At 43.7% G+C, this 16,002-nt stretch overlaps 1 protein-coding gene and 1 long non-coding RNA gene across 29 annotated transcripts in view; one reads left to right on the forward strand and one right to left on the reverse strand.

Annotated features, from left to right (window-relative positions):
* Positions 1 to 14,038: 14,038 nt before the first annotated feature.
* LOC135964885 (uncharacterized) lies at positions 14,039 to 14,966 on the reverse strand. The gene is made up of 2 exons (XR_010577628.2): positions 14,842 to 14,966; positions 14,039 to 14,107 (listed from the first exon to the last, which is right to left on the reverse strand). It is a non-coding gene; the product is annotated as an uncharacterized lncRNA (long non-coding RNA).
* Positions 14,967 to 15,607: 641 nt separating this feature from the next.
* The window catches only part of CREM (cAMP responsive element modulator), an 86,702-nt gene continuing 86,307 nt past the window's right edge, over positions 15,608 to 16,002 (forward strand). For all 28 annotated transcript variants that reach the window (XM_015455767.4, XM_045361925.2, XM_045361926.2 and 25 more), the window contains exon 1: positions 15,608 to 15,834. The gene's annotated coding sequence lies outside the window, so the exon portion shown is untranslated. The remainder of the gene's footprint in view (positions 15,835 to 16,002) is intronic.

Below are 16,002 nucleotides of genomic sequence, written 5' to 3' on the forward strand. Positions count from 1 at the left end.
AAATTGTTTCTCACTGGTCTTCCCTTCTGCATCCTATGTCTACTATTAACTATCATTCTTTCAGTCTTACAAAAATTTGTTGAACTCTCATCTGCTGGAACTCTGCTTTCAGCAAAGATGGAAAGACCAGAACTGGATTTATCCTTCTGCCTAAAACAACTAGAAAATCAGACAGAGTACATAAAACAATGGTTTTCAGATGGTGGATAATGGGCACTGCAGGACTGCGATCCCCAAGCAAAGGGAAAACACAGATGACTCCTACAATTGAGCCAGCTTACTGTCTGGAGGCAGTTTTCAGGCTCTAGTGCACGTAAAGGGAACCCAGACAGAGCATGGCTCTCTGGCTAGGTTGAGGAGATAGATACCAGGGTTCAGAGAAGTCACTAGAATTTTCAGAACAGACTGCGAGAGGAAGTCGTCTTGGCCGGGTGCAGTGGCTCACGCCCGTAATCCCAGCACTTTGGGAGGCCGAGGTGGGTGGATCACGAGGTCAGGAGATCGAGACCATCCTGGCTAACATGGTGAAACACTGTCTCTACTAAAAACACAAAAAAATTAGCCGGGTGTGGCGGTGGGCACCTGTAGTCCCAGCTACTCGGGAGGCTGAGGCAGGAGAACGGCGTGAACCCAGGAGGTGGAGCTTGTAGTGAGCCGAGATCGTGTCACTGCCTCCAGCCTGGGGACAGAGCGAGACTCCGTCTCAAAAAAAAAAAAAGAAAAAAAAAAAGAACAGACTGCAAGAGAAGACAGAGCTCTATAGAGAGAGGTCTAGAGACCTGGAAAACGAGTTTCCTCAAGTCTATGGCTGAGTTTTGGGCTGTGCATGCATGAGAAGAACATGACTGGGACAAGAGAAATAATCTCTGGAAAGGAGTAGACAGAAAAAAATCCTAGACCTCACACAGGGCTGGAAATAAATTATTCATGTTCTCAAAAGTCAGAGTATTATACAGGGCATCAAGCAGAATCTTCAAAAGGTTGTTGCCTGAGTTGTGAAATCAAAATAGATCAAGATTAAAGACCATTCTTTACTTACACCAATAATCTTAAAATAAAATTTCACAAGGATCTAACTGATTTCAAGTACTTAACTGCACACTATATAAAATAATTCAGGCAGAGCATGGTGGCTCATGCCTGTAATCCCAGCACTTTGGGAGGCCAAGGCAGGCAGATCACGAGGTCATGAGACAGAGACTATCCTGGCCAGCATGGTGAAAGCCAGTCTCACAGTGTATTTGTAAAAATACAAAAATTGGCTGGGTGTGGTGGCCTGCGCGTGTAATCCCAGCTACTCTAGAGGTTGAGGCAGGAGAATGGCTTGAATCTGGGAAGTGGAGATTGCAGTGAGCTGAGATCAAGCCACTGCACTCAAGCCTGGCAACAGAGCGAGACTCCATCTCAAAAAAGAATTCAGCGGCCAGGTGCTGTGGCTCACGTCTGTAATCCCAGCACTTTGGGAGCCTGAGGTGGGTAGATCACCTGAAGTCAGGAGTTCGAGACCAGCCTGGCCAAAATGGTGAAACCCTGTCTCTACTAAAAATACAAAAAAATTCGCCAGGCGTTGTGGTATGTGCCTGTAATCCCAGCTACTCGGGAGGCGGAGGCAGTAGAATCGCTTGAACCTAGGAGGCGGAGGTTGCAGTGAGCCTATTATCACACTACTGCACTCCAGCCTGGGCAACAGTGAGACTCCGCCTCAAAAAAATAAAAATAAAAATAAAAATAATTCCGCAAGATCCAGTAACTAGCAATGTGAAATTCACAACATCTGGCATCTACCAAAAATTACCAAGAATGCAAAGAAGCAACAAAATATAATTCATAATCAGGAGAAAAATAGAAAAATCAATCAATAGGAACAAACTCAGAAATAATAGATATGATGAATCTAGCAGACAAGTTTTTTTTTTTTTTTTTGAGATGAAGTTTCGCTCTGTCACCCAGGTTGGAAGTGCAGTGATCTCAGCTCGCTGCAACCTCTACCTCCCAGGTTCAAGCGATTCTCCTACCTCAGGCTCCTGAGAAACTGGGATTACAGGCACCCACCACACCCAGCTAATTTTTGTATTTTTTATTACTTTAAAAATTATTATTGTTATTTATTTATTTTTGGGGATGGAGTCTCGCTCTGTCACTCAGACTGGAGTTCAGTGGCGTGATCTTGGCTCACTGCAAGCTCCGTCTCCTGGGTTCATGCCATTCTCCTGCCTCAGCCTCCCAAATAGCTGGGACTACAGGTGCCTGCCACCACACCCGGCTAATATTTTTTTGTATTTTTAGTAGAGACAGGGTTTCACTGTGTTAGCCAGGATGGTCTCGATCTCCTGACCTCAAGTGATTCTCCCTACCTCATCCTCCTGAAGCGCTGAGATTACAGGCATGAGGCACCGCCCCCAGCTGCAGACAAGTTTCGTTGTTGTTGTTTTTTGTTTTTTTGAGACAGAGTCTTGCTCTTGTCACCCAGGCTGGAGTGCTATGGCACGATCTTGGCTTACTGCAACTTCCACCTCCCAGGTTCAAGCTATTCTCCTGCCTCAGCCTCCTGAGTAGCTGGGATTACAGGCGCCCGCCACCACACCTGGCTAATTTTTGTATTTTTAGTAGAGACGGGGTTTCGCTATGTTGGCCAGAATGGTCTTGAACTCCTGACCTTGTGATCTGCCTGCTGTGGCCTCCCAAAGTGCTGGGATTACAGGTGTGAGCCACTGTGCCTGGCCCACAGACAGGTTTTTAAAAATAGATTTTATAAATATACACAATATATTCACAAAAATAGAGGAAAACATGATCATGGTGAGGAGAGAGAAAATATTTTTAAAGTCCCAAACAGAACTTCTAGAAATGAAAATGCAATGTCTGAAATTAAAAAATACATTGGATGGAGTTTAAAGAAGATCAGATGCTGCAGAAGAAAATATCAATGAATTTGACAACACAGATATAGAAACTATCTAAAATGGAGCACAAAGAGGCTGGGCGCAGCAGCTCAAGCCTGTAATCCCAGCACTTTGGGAGGCCGAGGTAGATAGATCACCTGAGGTCAGAAGTTCAAGACCAGCCTGGCCAATATGGCAAAACCCCATCTCTACTAAAAACACAAAAATTAGCTGGGTGTGATAGTGTGTGCTTTTAATCCCAGCTACTCGGGAGGCTGAGGCAGGAGAATTGCTTGAACCCAGGAGGCAGGAGATTCTCTTGAACCCAGGAAGCAGAGGTTGCAGTGAGCCGAGGTCGTGCCACTGCATGCCAGCCTTTGCAACAGAGCAAGATTCTGTCTAAAAAACAAAATAAAAATAAAATGGAGCACAAAGAGAAAACAAGGCCAGGTGCAGTGGCTCACACCTGTAATCCCAGCACTTTGGGAGGTGGAGGCAGGTGGGTCGCAAGGTCAGGAATTCGAGACCAGACTGGCCAACATAGTGAAACCCCGTCTCTACTAAAATACAAAAACTTAGCCAGGCATGCTGGCGGATGCCTATAATCCCAGCTACTCAGGAGGCTGAGGCAGGAGAATCTCTTGAACCTGGGAGGCGGAGGTTGCCCTGAGCTGAGATCGTGCCACCACACTCTAGCCTGGGCGACAGAGCAATACTCCATCTCAAAAGAAAACATTAACAAGAGAGATAAATTAATCTAAATGTTGGTTCTGGCTGGGTGTGGTGGCTCACACCTGTAATCCTAGCACTTTGGGAGGCTGAGGCATGAGGATCACTTGAGCCCAGGAGTTTGAGACCTGCCTGGGCAAAATAGTGAGACCCCTGTCACTACAAAAAAATGCAAAATTAGCTGGGTATGGCACACACTTGTAGTCCTAGCTACTAGGGGGGCTGAGGCAGAAGGATGGGTTGAACATCCAGTCTGGTTAAGACTGTAGTGAGCCAAGACTGCGCCACTGCACTCCAGCCTGCAGGACAAAGTGGGACCTGGTCTCAAAAAATATAATAAAATAATAAATAAATGTTGATACTTTGAAGAGAGCATATCATAATCTGAAGAGAGCAATAAAATGGATAAAAACTGAAACAGGGAAAGAGAAAAGATAAAAATTACCAAGATCTGGCTTGAAAGATGATATCACTACAGATCTGATAGACATTAAAGGATATAAAAATATTATGGGCCGGGCACAGTGGTTCACGCCTGTAATCCCAGCACTTTGAGAGGCCAAGGTGGACCGATAACCTGAGGTCAGGAGTTTGAGACTAGGCTGGCCAACATGGTGAAACCCCGTCTCTACTAAAAATACAAAAATTAGCCAGGTGTGGTGGTAGGCGCCTGTAATCCCAGCTACTCTGGAGGCTGAGGCACAATAATCGCTTGAACCTGGGAGGTGGAGGTTTTACTGAGCTAAGATCATGCCACTGCACTCCAGCCTGGGCGACGGAGCCAGACTCCATCTCAAACAACAACAAAAAAATTATGAACAATTTTATGACAATAAATTTGACAATGGAGACAAAATAGAGAAATTCTCTGAAAGACATAAACTGCAAAACATACTCTTTTTGAGTAAGAAATAGATAAGCTGAAAAGATCTATATCTATTGTTTCTCTCTAATGATGTTTAATTTCACAGTAATGTACCCAGCTGTGGCTTTTTTTCTGTGATGTCGTTTAACCCTCTTTGAATCCTTTCAATCTGAAATTTTCCTTATTTATAATGTAAGAATATGACTTTTGGGGGATTTAAAAAACAGTATGTCAAGTATTTAGTAAATGTCCAGTACTCAGTAAATATTAGATGTTCTGGCTGGGCATGGTGGCTCAAGCCTGTAATCCCAGCACTTTGGGAGGCTGAGGCAGGCGGATCATGAGTTCAAGAGACTGAGATCATCGTGGTGAAACCCCGTCTCTACTAAAAATACAAAAAATTAGCTGGGCGTGGTAGTGCACGCCTGTAGTCCCAGCTACTCGGGAGGCTGAGAATCGCTTAAACCTGGGAGGTGGAGGTTGCAGTGAGTCGAGATTGCACTACTGCACTCCAGCCTGGGTGACAGAGCCAGACTCCGTCTCAAAAAAAAAAAAAAAAAAAAAAAAAAAAAGTTAGCCAGGGCTGATTTCCAACTTGTTTTGGATGTAAGCATCCAGAAGAGACATTTCTTCCACCCTTACAACAACAACAACAACAAAAGGCAAACTTACTTCAAATTACCAAGTATTTTTGAATTTATCAAAGAGTTGAGTTCCCAGAACAAAAAACCAGTCCAAAATCTAAGAAACAACAGATGCCTGCAGGAAGAGAAGGGCACTAGCTTACTTGGGACAGACACAACCAGGTACTGGTATAAGTTTAGCTAGAAGAATTGCGGAATTCATGCAGGCTGGTGTGGACTGGCAGAGCACTCAACTCTGTTGCTCAGGCTGGAGTGCAGTGGTATGATCTTGGCTCACTGCAGCCTCTATCTCACAGGCTCAATCCTCCCACCTCAGCACTCGAGTATTGGGACTATAGATGAGCGCCACTATGGCTGGCATTTTATTTTTTGTAGACACGAGGTCTCACTATGTTTCCCAGTCTGGTCTTGAACTCCTGGGCTCAAGCAGTTCTCCTGCCTCAGCCTCACAAAGTGTGGGAATTACAGGCATGAGTCAGTGCAACTGCCTTTTTTTTTTTTTTTAACTGCTCTAAAAGGCAACTATCAAAAGCAAAAATAGCACAAGTATTGTATGTTTACAGCATTTGTAAAAGTGAAATGTATGGCAACAATAGCACAATGAATAGAATGGAAGAGTTGGGAATACAGTGTTTTAAAGTCCTCCTGCTACATGTGAAGTGGTATATTACTGGAGGTTCCTATTATGTGGAACCTATTTGAGTGGACCATTCCATGAAAGTTGTAGGCATGCAAGAATAAAAGTGTTACAGAAATATGTGACCTTGAATTCTAAAATTACACTGCATTACATGTATTTTTATAACAAGTATGCTCTTATGCTTTAAAAAGCTGTCTTTGTTTCTTAATAGACTTGATTTTTTTCAGAACAATTTTAGGTGTGCAACAAAATTGAGCAGAAAGTGCACAGTTCCTATCATCCCCTCCCCCATATATGCACAGCCTCCCTATCAACATCCTGCACCAGCGTGTTCTATTTGTTAGAACTGATGAATCTAAACTGACACATCATAATCATCCAAAGTGCATACATTAGGCTTCATTCTTGGTGATGTACGTTCAATGGGTTTTGACAAATGTATAATAGCATGCATCCACCATTATAGTATCATGTAGAATAGTTTCACTACCCTAAAAATCCTGTGCGCTCCCATTGGTCATTCTAAATTTTCATTCCTCCAAAGCTAGAAATCCCAAAGTTAAAGTTGGCATTTTTCATTCTAAAGTATGTCTTCAATTCTGGGAAATTCTCAGCAATAATTCTTTCACATGCTATTCTTTTTTTTCCCCTTCTGGAATTTCTATTAGAAAAAATAGTTATGCTTCTACCTTCCACATTTCTTTTTTTTTTTTTTTGAGATGGAGTCTCACCTGTGACCCAGGCTGGAGTGCAATGGCACTGATCTTGGCTCACTGCAACCTCTGCCTCCTGGGTTCAGACGATTCTCCTGCCTCAGCCTCCTGAGTAGCTGGGACTACAGGCGCCGACAACCACGCCCAGCAAATTTTTGTATTTTTAGTAGAGACGGGGTTTCACCATGTTGGCCAGGATGGTCTCAATCTCCTGACCTTGTGATCCGCCCGCCTTGGCCTCCCAAAGTGCTGGGATTACAGGCATGAGCCACTGCGCCTGGCCTACCTTCTACATTTCTTAACTCTCCTTTCATGCTTTCCATGTCTTAGTTCCTTCCTTCCTCTAATCTTCTGGTTCATGAATGAACTGTCCAGCTATATTCAACCCATCCATTGAGTTACATTAATATTTGTCAACATCCAATTCACAAATGCTTGTTTGTGCTTTGTGTTTCCAACATTTTCCCTTCTTTCTCTGAAGCTCTGTTAAGCTTATTTTCCATTCTTATTGTTTGATCCATTCACTTGACTTTCTCTGATATAGCTAGTTCTATGTATTGCTTTAGTAGTTCTCATGGTCCTCAGATGTTTCATGATTTTCCCTCTGTCCTCATACTTATTCCTTGGGACAATCAGCTGCCTTGGCTATCATGTCTACTGAGGGAAAGGGAGAAAAGCCTCAATGTTTGTTTGTGCTGCTCCAAAGGGTTTAGGACTTGGGAAAGGTATATGTCATGTTGAAGTGCTTCCAGGATAATGATCCAGTTCAAGCATTCTCTGTTTTTCCATTTTGGGCATGTCCAGATCATTTCACAATTCCTCTACTCCAGCCACTGCTACTGATGGAGAGGTAAAGGGAAAGAATAGGGGGATAGTGGGGCCCCCAGGCACAGGCTGGCCAATCCACACTGACATACCACATTTCCAAATGTCTTGGCTGGTTCTTTTTTTCCGACCTACTCCTTAAAGGTTGATGTTTTCCAATGCTCCCTGCATGTTCCTTTTATCTAACATTGGATGGAGTCTCTCTGGCTCACATTTTCTTTGCCTACACATAGCAGCCAAACAAATAATATTCAAAGTTTGTTAAATAATTGTGTAATTCGGAAATTCAAGGGACATTTTCAACCACATTCTGAATCTTGGAGAAGGTAAGGCTCAGTTTCAGCTTTAAAGTACCTGTCTTTATTGGTTCAGTTATTTTATCTTAAAAAGGAGGTAAATACCAAACAAAGTTAGAAAAAGAATTCTAACGGTCCAACTCTCTATTTCTGTGGATCTCCATTTGCATTGTGGAATTGCTCGAGCCATATAATTTTACCACGTTTAGTCTCTGGTGGATGTCAGTTAATATTAAGTGTATTATGGACTAATTTTTAGCTCTCTGTGAAAATCAACACACCCAGTTTTTAACACAAATATTTTGGTGTTCATATATCTAGGCATACTATAATTTTTAGGGAGGTTTTAAAATTAATTTTATTTATTTGTTTATTTACTCATAGAGACAGGGTCTCACTCTGTTATCCAGGTTATAGTCCAGTGGCACAAACTCCTAGACCCAAGGGATCCTCCTGCCTCAGCTTTCCACTTAGCTGGGACTACAGGTATGCCACCACGTCTGGCTCATTTTTCAATTTTTTGGTAAAGATAGGATTTCACTATGTTGCCCAGGCTGATCTTGAACTCCTGGCTTCAAGCAGTCCTCCCACTTAGGCCTCCTACCTCAACCTGTGTTGAGATTACAGGCACGGGCCACCTTGCCCAGCCCAGGGAGGTTATTTTTTGAAATTCTTTTCCTTAGACTGTATTGCTCTCTGAGCAATATAAACCAGTCTGAGGTCACTCTTTTGGCTCTATACATTAATATTTATTTTTTATTCTTACCTTTTCAGAACATGGCAAAAAAACCTTTGGCTCCAATTTCTTTGCACAGCCTAGTATCCAGAGAGAGAGAAAACTGATCATCTATAGGGACTGCATGTATTATCAAGCTATGGTATTCAGATTTATTTTATCATCTAAATGATCATTTCCAATTTTGTATATTAAAAACTCAGATATAGAAGTGAGTGAATCTGTACACAGAAAGGCTTAGACACAAATACCAAATTAATTGTCATGCCAGGCTGGGCACAGTGGCTTATGCTTATGATGTCAGCTACTAAGGAGGCTGAGTTGAAGGATCGCTTGAGCCTGGGAGGCAGAGGTTGCAGTAAACTGAGACTGCACCACTGCACTCCAGCCTGGGTGACAGAGGGAGAATTTGTCTCAATAAATAAATAACATAAAATATAAATTGTCCTACCTGGGTGTGGGATGGCTGGGTTTTCTAGTTTCTATTATAAAAAGTTACATTTTATTTGAAGAAAACAAAGTATCCACATGATGGCACTATAACCTACAAAATAAGAGGTTGTCAATTTATGAAGACCAAGAACTTACTTATTACTCTAAAATACTGAAAAGAAATTGCCTAAAGAATATGCTGAAAAATGGCTGGGCTCATGCCTGTGAATCTCAGCAATTTGAGAGGCCAAGGCAGGCAGATCGCTTGAGCCCAGGAGTTCAAGACCAGCCTGGATGACATGGTGGAAACCCCCTATAGGAAAATACAAAAATTAGCCTGGCATGGTGATACGCGCCTGTAGTCCCAGCTACTCGGAAGGCTGAAGTGGGAGGATTGCGTGAGCCCAGGAGGTTGAGGCCGAGTGAGCCAAGATCATACCACTGCAATCCAACCTGGGCCATAGAGTAAGAGATCCTGTCTCAAAAAAACAATAACGAAAAAAAAGAATGCTGAAAAAAAAAGGCATTTTATATATAAGGTACTATGGATATAGTTCCCTTATGTTTTACGTAGACTTACTGGCTAATCCTTCATATCCCTTTCCAAGTTCATTTTTCCATGATTTATTTAATAATAGTATCTTAGTCCTAAAGGGAGCACATGACCATGTTGGGAGCTACTTAATGCATTCCCCATAATGTCATGTCTTCCTATAGGCGATTCTAGGGGAAACAGTGTTAAATGAGACAGATGCCATCCATGGAGTTTATATCCTGGCCGGAAGATAGGCTTTATTTATTTATTCTTTTGGGGTGGAGTCTCACTCACTCTGTCACCCAGGCTGGAGTGCTGTGGCACGATCTCAGCTCACTGCAAACCCCACCTCCCAGGGTCAATTGATTCTCCCACTTCAGCCTCCCAAGTAACAGGGACTAGGGGCAAACCACCACGCCCAGCTGATTTTTTGTATTTTTAGTAGAGACAGGGTTTCGCCATGTTGGCCAGGCTGTAAGATATGCACTGTATTAAAACCTTTATGTTATTCGCTAACGTATTCTTCTTCACAAACACTTTATGAAGTCAGTACTAGGATCCCTGCTCTACAGCTAAAGAAAACTAGGCTGAGACAGGGGCTAAGGCCACAGAACAAAAATGTGGCATGGAGCCCTTTTCCAATACGAAATATATTGATAATAACAATCTTCCTCTTTTCCTTATGCCTTTCTTCTCCCTTAGTGAGGCACGGTGGCACATGTCTGTAGTCCCAGCTACTTGGTCAGCAGAGGTGGGACGACTGCTTGAGTCCAGGAGGTTGAGGCTGCAGTGAACCATGATCACACTACTGTACTCCAGCCTAGGTGACAGAACAAGACCCTGTCTCAAATAAATAAAATAAAAATTAGTTTAGTTTAACGACTGCAATCTTATAGTTTTAAATAATTCAGTAACCTGGGTTTTTATTACAATATCCTTTAGCGATAGTTCTAAGTAGTTTCCTGAGCACAGAGCACGTCAGATTTAGAGGTTTAAGTTTACCAAAGTTAAAAACCAAAAGCACGTAAACACACACACAAAATGGTATTTCCCATGTTGGAACATAGAACTGTTAACTCTCTAATAGAACGAAACATTTTTTGCCAAATCGCAAATCAAAGACATCATAAATCAAGCACATATTATACTAACTTGTTTTTACCTTTCTCAAATATTTAAATTGGGCACACTATCTTTGTAAGTCTCAAATCCTAAAGTTTGAATAGAAAGGGCCTGCGTAGAAATGCTTTTAAGGTGAATCCATTTTCTAGTTTTTCTCTGTATTAAATTAGTAAAATAAACAAAATAGGATAGTCATTTGAAAAATGCTAAATCTTGGGATCTGTGGTCTAGAGAAAAGAAAGAGTACAGGGTTAAAAGTCACAAGTTCGGGGTTCTAGTCCTAATATTACTATATCTACTAGCCAAAGGACATTTTGAAACCTCTCAGCCTCTACTCTCTAATTTATAAAACAAAGGGGTTTATTTTGATTTCTAAGTTGTCAGATTTCACACAAGTCAACAAAGAAACTTGGCCAAGTCATAAAATAATAATTATAGCTTACATTTATTTAGTGCTTTACATGCATTAATTTAATTCATGTAACTTGTGAGGCAGGTAGTAATAATATCCTTATTTTATTTTATTTATTTATTTTTTTTGAGATAGTCTTGCTCCATTGCCCAGGCTGGAGTGCACTGGCACAATCTCGGCTCACTGCAACCTCCACCCCCTGGGTTCAAGTGGTTCACATGCCTCGGGCTCCTAAGTAGCTGGGATAACAGGCATGCTCCATCATGCCTGGTTAATTTTTGTATTTTTAGTAGAGATGGGGTTTTGCCATATTGGCCAGTCTGTTTGTTCTCAAACTCCTCGCCTCAAGTGATCTGCTTGCCTTGGCCTCCCAATGTGCTAGAATTATAGGCGTGGGCCACCGTGCCTGGCCAATATCCCCATTTTAGAGAAGCCACCTATACAAAAAAAAATAAAATTAGACAGGCATGATGGTGCACACCTATAGTCCTAGCTACTCAGGAGGCTGAGGTGGGAGGATGGCTTGAGCCTGGGAGGTCAAGACTGCAGTGAGCTGTGACAGCACCACTGCACTCCAGCCAGGGTGACAGAGTAAGATCCTATCTACAAATAAACAAAACATACAAAAAACAAAACAAAACAAATGACTTCATGCCAAACTTAGTTGTACTCTGTTAGCTAATAACATCTCACTGGAGGTTTTTGCTTCAATTAAAATGTCATTTATTTTTAAAATATGTAAAGCACTCTTGCAGTACACAATTCAAGAGGCCACCAAAGATAATTCACAATCTCCTTTCACTTCTGTTCCTTAAGTTTCAGTCCCTCCTAGTCACTGTAGATTTTTTAAGAAGAGAAATCATATTACCAGAGCTATATCTAAGGAAAATGAATCAAACAGAAATGCTTAGGATGAACTATACTGGAAGTACCAGACAGGTAATAGTGGGAATAAAAAAAAAGGGATGGGTGCAAGTTTCTACAGGCAAAAGCAACAACACTTAGCATTTAGCACAGGGCCTGGAACATAGCAGGCACTTCAAAATATTTTCTATGTGGCTCCTGAATGACATGAGTAGACGAACGACCAAAATGATTTCAAGCTGTAGAGGCAGGATGACAAGGAGCTGAAAAGTGCCATTAACATTGCCAAAACAACAATAAAAAATCAAGATTCAGGTATGAAAGGGGAAGAAGACGAGACATGTAGTTTTGAACCTATGAGTTGGAAACGCTCATGGGCCACGGAAGTGAGAACTGTTAGGTGTTCGAAAATGTGATCTGGTGCTAATGAATGAATTTGGAAGCTTTGGGTATAAATGCTAGAATTATCTTTCAAAAAAATGGGTATGATTAGATAACTAAGGAAAATACTGTTTGAGGACAGTATAGAAGATGATGTCCAAGGACAGAAAATTAGTAACTGTCTACACTAGGGAGACAAAGATGAGTGAAACCATGAGAGCCAAGTATCATGAAAATTCAGGAGGGAGACTATATTAAGAAGGCGGCAGGCTTATGCCTGTAATCCGAACACTTCGGGAAGCTGAGATGGGGGGATCGCTTTAGACCAGGAATTTGAAGCTGAATGAGCTATGATTGCACCACTGCACTCTAACCTGGGTGACAGAGCGAGACTCTGCCTCTAAGTAAATACATTTAAAAAAGAAGGCAGCAGTCACTGGTACTATCAGATGAGGAAAATAGGTCAAGTAGAATGAAAAATGAGAAAAAGTCATCAGATTTAGTAATCAGAAAGGGGACAGATTTAGTAATCATTCCAAGTGCAATGGCTCATGCCTATAATCCCAGCACTTTCAGAGGCCAAAGTGGAAGGATTGCTTAAGCCCAGGAGTTCCCGACTAGCCTGGGCAAGAATGAGGCCCCATGTCTACATATAAAAATAAAAATTAAGTTAAAAAAAAAAAAAGAGAGGGCCGGGCGCGGTGGCTCAAGCCTGTAATCCCAGTACTTTGGGAGGCCGAGGCGGGTGGATCACGAAGTCAGGAGATCGAGACCATCCTGGCTAACATGGTGAAACCCCGTCTCTACTAAAAATACAAAAAACTAGCCGGGTGTGGTGGCGGGCGCCTGTAGTCCCAGCTACTCGGAGGCTGAGGCAGGAGAATGGCGTAAACCCAGGAGGCGGAGCTTGCAGTGAGCCGAGATCGCGCCACTGCACTCCAGCCTGGGTGACACAGCGAGACTCCGTCTCAAAAAAAAAAAAAAAAAAAAAAAAGAGAGGGAAGAGAGCAAAAATTTGGCAGGAAATAACAAACGAGTGGGTGGTGAGGAAGTGAATACAGCCCCTGCCTTGCCTTCCTCTCTTGAGAAATCTGATGGTGAGGGGATGGCAAGGGATGGAGCAGTAAGCAAATGGGCAAAAAATGAAATATAAATGTACAACCTGGAATTGGCAACTCTGTGGCCTTCCTTATAGGGTTAGCAGTGCCAACAGTTTTCAAGAGGCAAGATACACATTTGTAGGGAATGAAGGAGCCAAGAGGACGAAAAAAGCTGCAGGTATACTCGTGGTAATTGAGCAAGATCTGATATGGGAAAGAAATGACATCTAACTTACAGTTGGATTTGGAAAGGAAAAGAGGCGCTCCTCCCGACCCAGAAAGGGAGGGAAAGTTGAAGTTATTTTGAAGTGAGGAGGGAGGATAAGGGTGTGACTGACAGCCTGTATTTTCTCAGAAAAGTAGGTGACCTACTTGTCCCTCCCCACCAGAGAATTAACTGTCACCTAGGTGAGGAGCCCCAAAAGCTAGACACTGGACTAACACAAACATGACTAGGTTTTTAAGTACTTATCTTATGGCAGATGTTTTTTTAAAATCTATAATAACCCTAACAGGTAGGTACTATTTTTCTTCCCATTTTAAAATCTTATGCTTCCCTTAAGAGGATATGAAACTTGCCCACAGCTAACAAGCATACATTTAAACCCAGATCCAACTGCATGGTTTTTTTAAGTCTATTACATCTTATGTCAAGGGGATAGCAGAGGCCATGAACTGATGGGCTTATAAGTATGTGTATCTCACCTCTAGTACTGATCTTTGTAAAAAAACCAGATGAACAAAAAAATATGGTTTGTGCTTTCTGAATTTTATAATTAAGACTACATACATATGGGAGTAAAATACTGACAAGAAAGGAAACAGTAGAGAAAATACTTTGCAAATAAGAAATTGCCGTTCCTTTGATTCTTTTTGATTCATATGAACTTCTGTTACACAGACAATTGTTGTGGACACAATTCCCTTTGACCTATGAAAATTAGATTTGAACAAAGGTTCAGATTGGATTTAGATTAGGTCCTACTCAGTGAAAATTATGAAAACACTGACACTACAGTAACTGATATGAAAGAATACAATAAATCCTCACTTAACATTGTCAATAGCTTCTTAGAAACTCGTTTTCAGTTAAACAATGTACAATGAAACCGATTTTTGTCATCAATATTACAATGAAATGAAGACAACATTGAATGAAATGTTTTTTTGTGGACCTGCTGTAAGTTGTTAGGCTAAAAATCATGGTTTCTAAGAACCTATCGTTAAGTGACGACCTACTGTACTCTATAACCATGCTGCTATTCTTTATTCCTGACATCTCATTAATTTTTTTTTTTTTTTTGAGATGGAGCCTTGCTCTGTCACCCAGGCTGGAGTGCAGTGGAACGATCTCTCAGCTCACTGCAACCTTGACCTCCCAGGTTCAAGCAATTCTCTTGCCTTAGCCTCCCAAGCAGCTGGGACTACAGGTGTCTGCCACCACTCCCGGCTAATTTTTGTATTTTTAGTAGAGATGGGGTTTCACCATGTTGGCCAGGCTGCTCCTGACCTCAAGTGATCTGCCCATGTCTGCCTCCCAAAATGCTGGGATTACAGGCGTGAGCCCCAGGCCGACCTTTCTAATCTTAAAAAAAAAAAAAAAAGAGAGATGGGGTCTCACTGTGTTCCCTAGGCTGGTCTCCTGGGCTCAAGCGATCCTCCCACCTTGGCCTCCCGAAGTGTTGGGATTACAGGCCTGAGCCAGCGCGCCCGGCATGCGGAGCATTTCCAGTCAAACACTGGGATAAACTGCAAGAAACGACCCTAAGAAGCAGGTGAATTGTCTCAGGAGCTCAAGCTTCCTTTGGAGAAGGACTCAACCAGCTGTGACTGGCTGTGAAGACAGAGGAAAAGGGCCTCTAGTTAAGGCATGTAGACAGCTTTTAAAAGTCAGAAGCAGCACGCCCGTAGTCCCAGCTACTCAGGAGGCTGAGGCGGGAGGATCACTTGAGCCTGGGGAGATAGACGTTGCAGAGCCGAGATCACACCACTGCAGTCCGGCCTGGATAGAGGTGAGACGCTCGCGGATCTTGGCTTCGGGTTGGCGGCTTTAGGAAGAAACTGACCTCGAGACCCTGAGGACCTGGCGACAGCCGTTACTCTGGCTGACAAATCATTGGACTTCCGGCGCACGCGCGGCGCGGCGCGGCAAGGCCAGCTTTCGATTTCCAGCCTTCCCCCGGCCCCTACCTTCCGCCCCACCTCCAGGCTAGTTCCTCCTCTTGGCCCCGCCCCCTGACCTTACTTCTCCCCACCCCTAGGCCCCGCCCCCTGATCCGCTCCTTCCCGCCGCCCCTCCCCCGTTCCATTTCATTGTTGGATTGTGGCGCCTCACTCCTGCTGGCGGCCGGCAGGGGGCGGAGTTCGAGCCTGGATTTTTCCTCGGGGCGTCCCCCGGGAGGCCGTCCCGGCGTGGGGGAGGGGAGGGCGGGGCGGGAGGACGCGGTTCCGTCGGCTGCAGCGCTACTTTTGGTCCGGGGTCGGCAGGGAGGCCGCGGCTACCGCATCAGAGCTGACGTGGGGACTACGTGGGGCCGCTGCCGGCGCCGGGTTGCTGGGCGGCGGCGCCGCTGCTGAGCGGCGGTAGGGCTCGCCGTCTCCACCTCCTCGCGTCCGTAATCAGTGACGAGGTCCGCTACGTAAATCCCTTTGCGGCGGGTAAGTGGTGCGCCAGCCCCGGCCCCGAGACCCAGCAGCCGGCGACGCGGCGCAGGAGGCGGAGGTGGAGGCAGGAGGCGGAGCGGAGCCGGGGGCGGTGGAGCAGCGGAGGCCGAGCGGAGCCGTGGGTGGCGGGCCGGGACCCCGGAGCCGGGCGGAGGTTTGGCG

Source organism: Macaca fascicularis, chromosome 9 (assembly GCF_037993035.2).
Source record: "Macaca fascicularis isolate 582-1 chromosome 9, T2T-MFA8v1.1".
Lineage (NCBI taxonomy): Eukaryota > Metazoa > Chordata > Mammalia > Primates > Cercopithecidae > Macaca > Macaca fascicularis.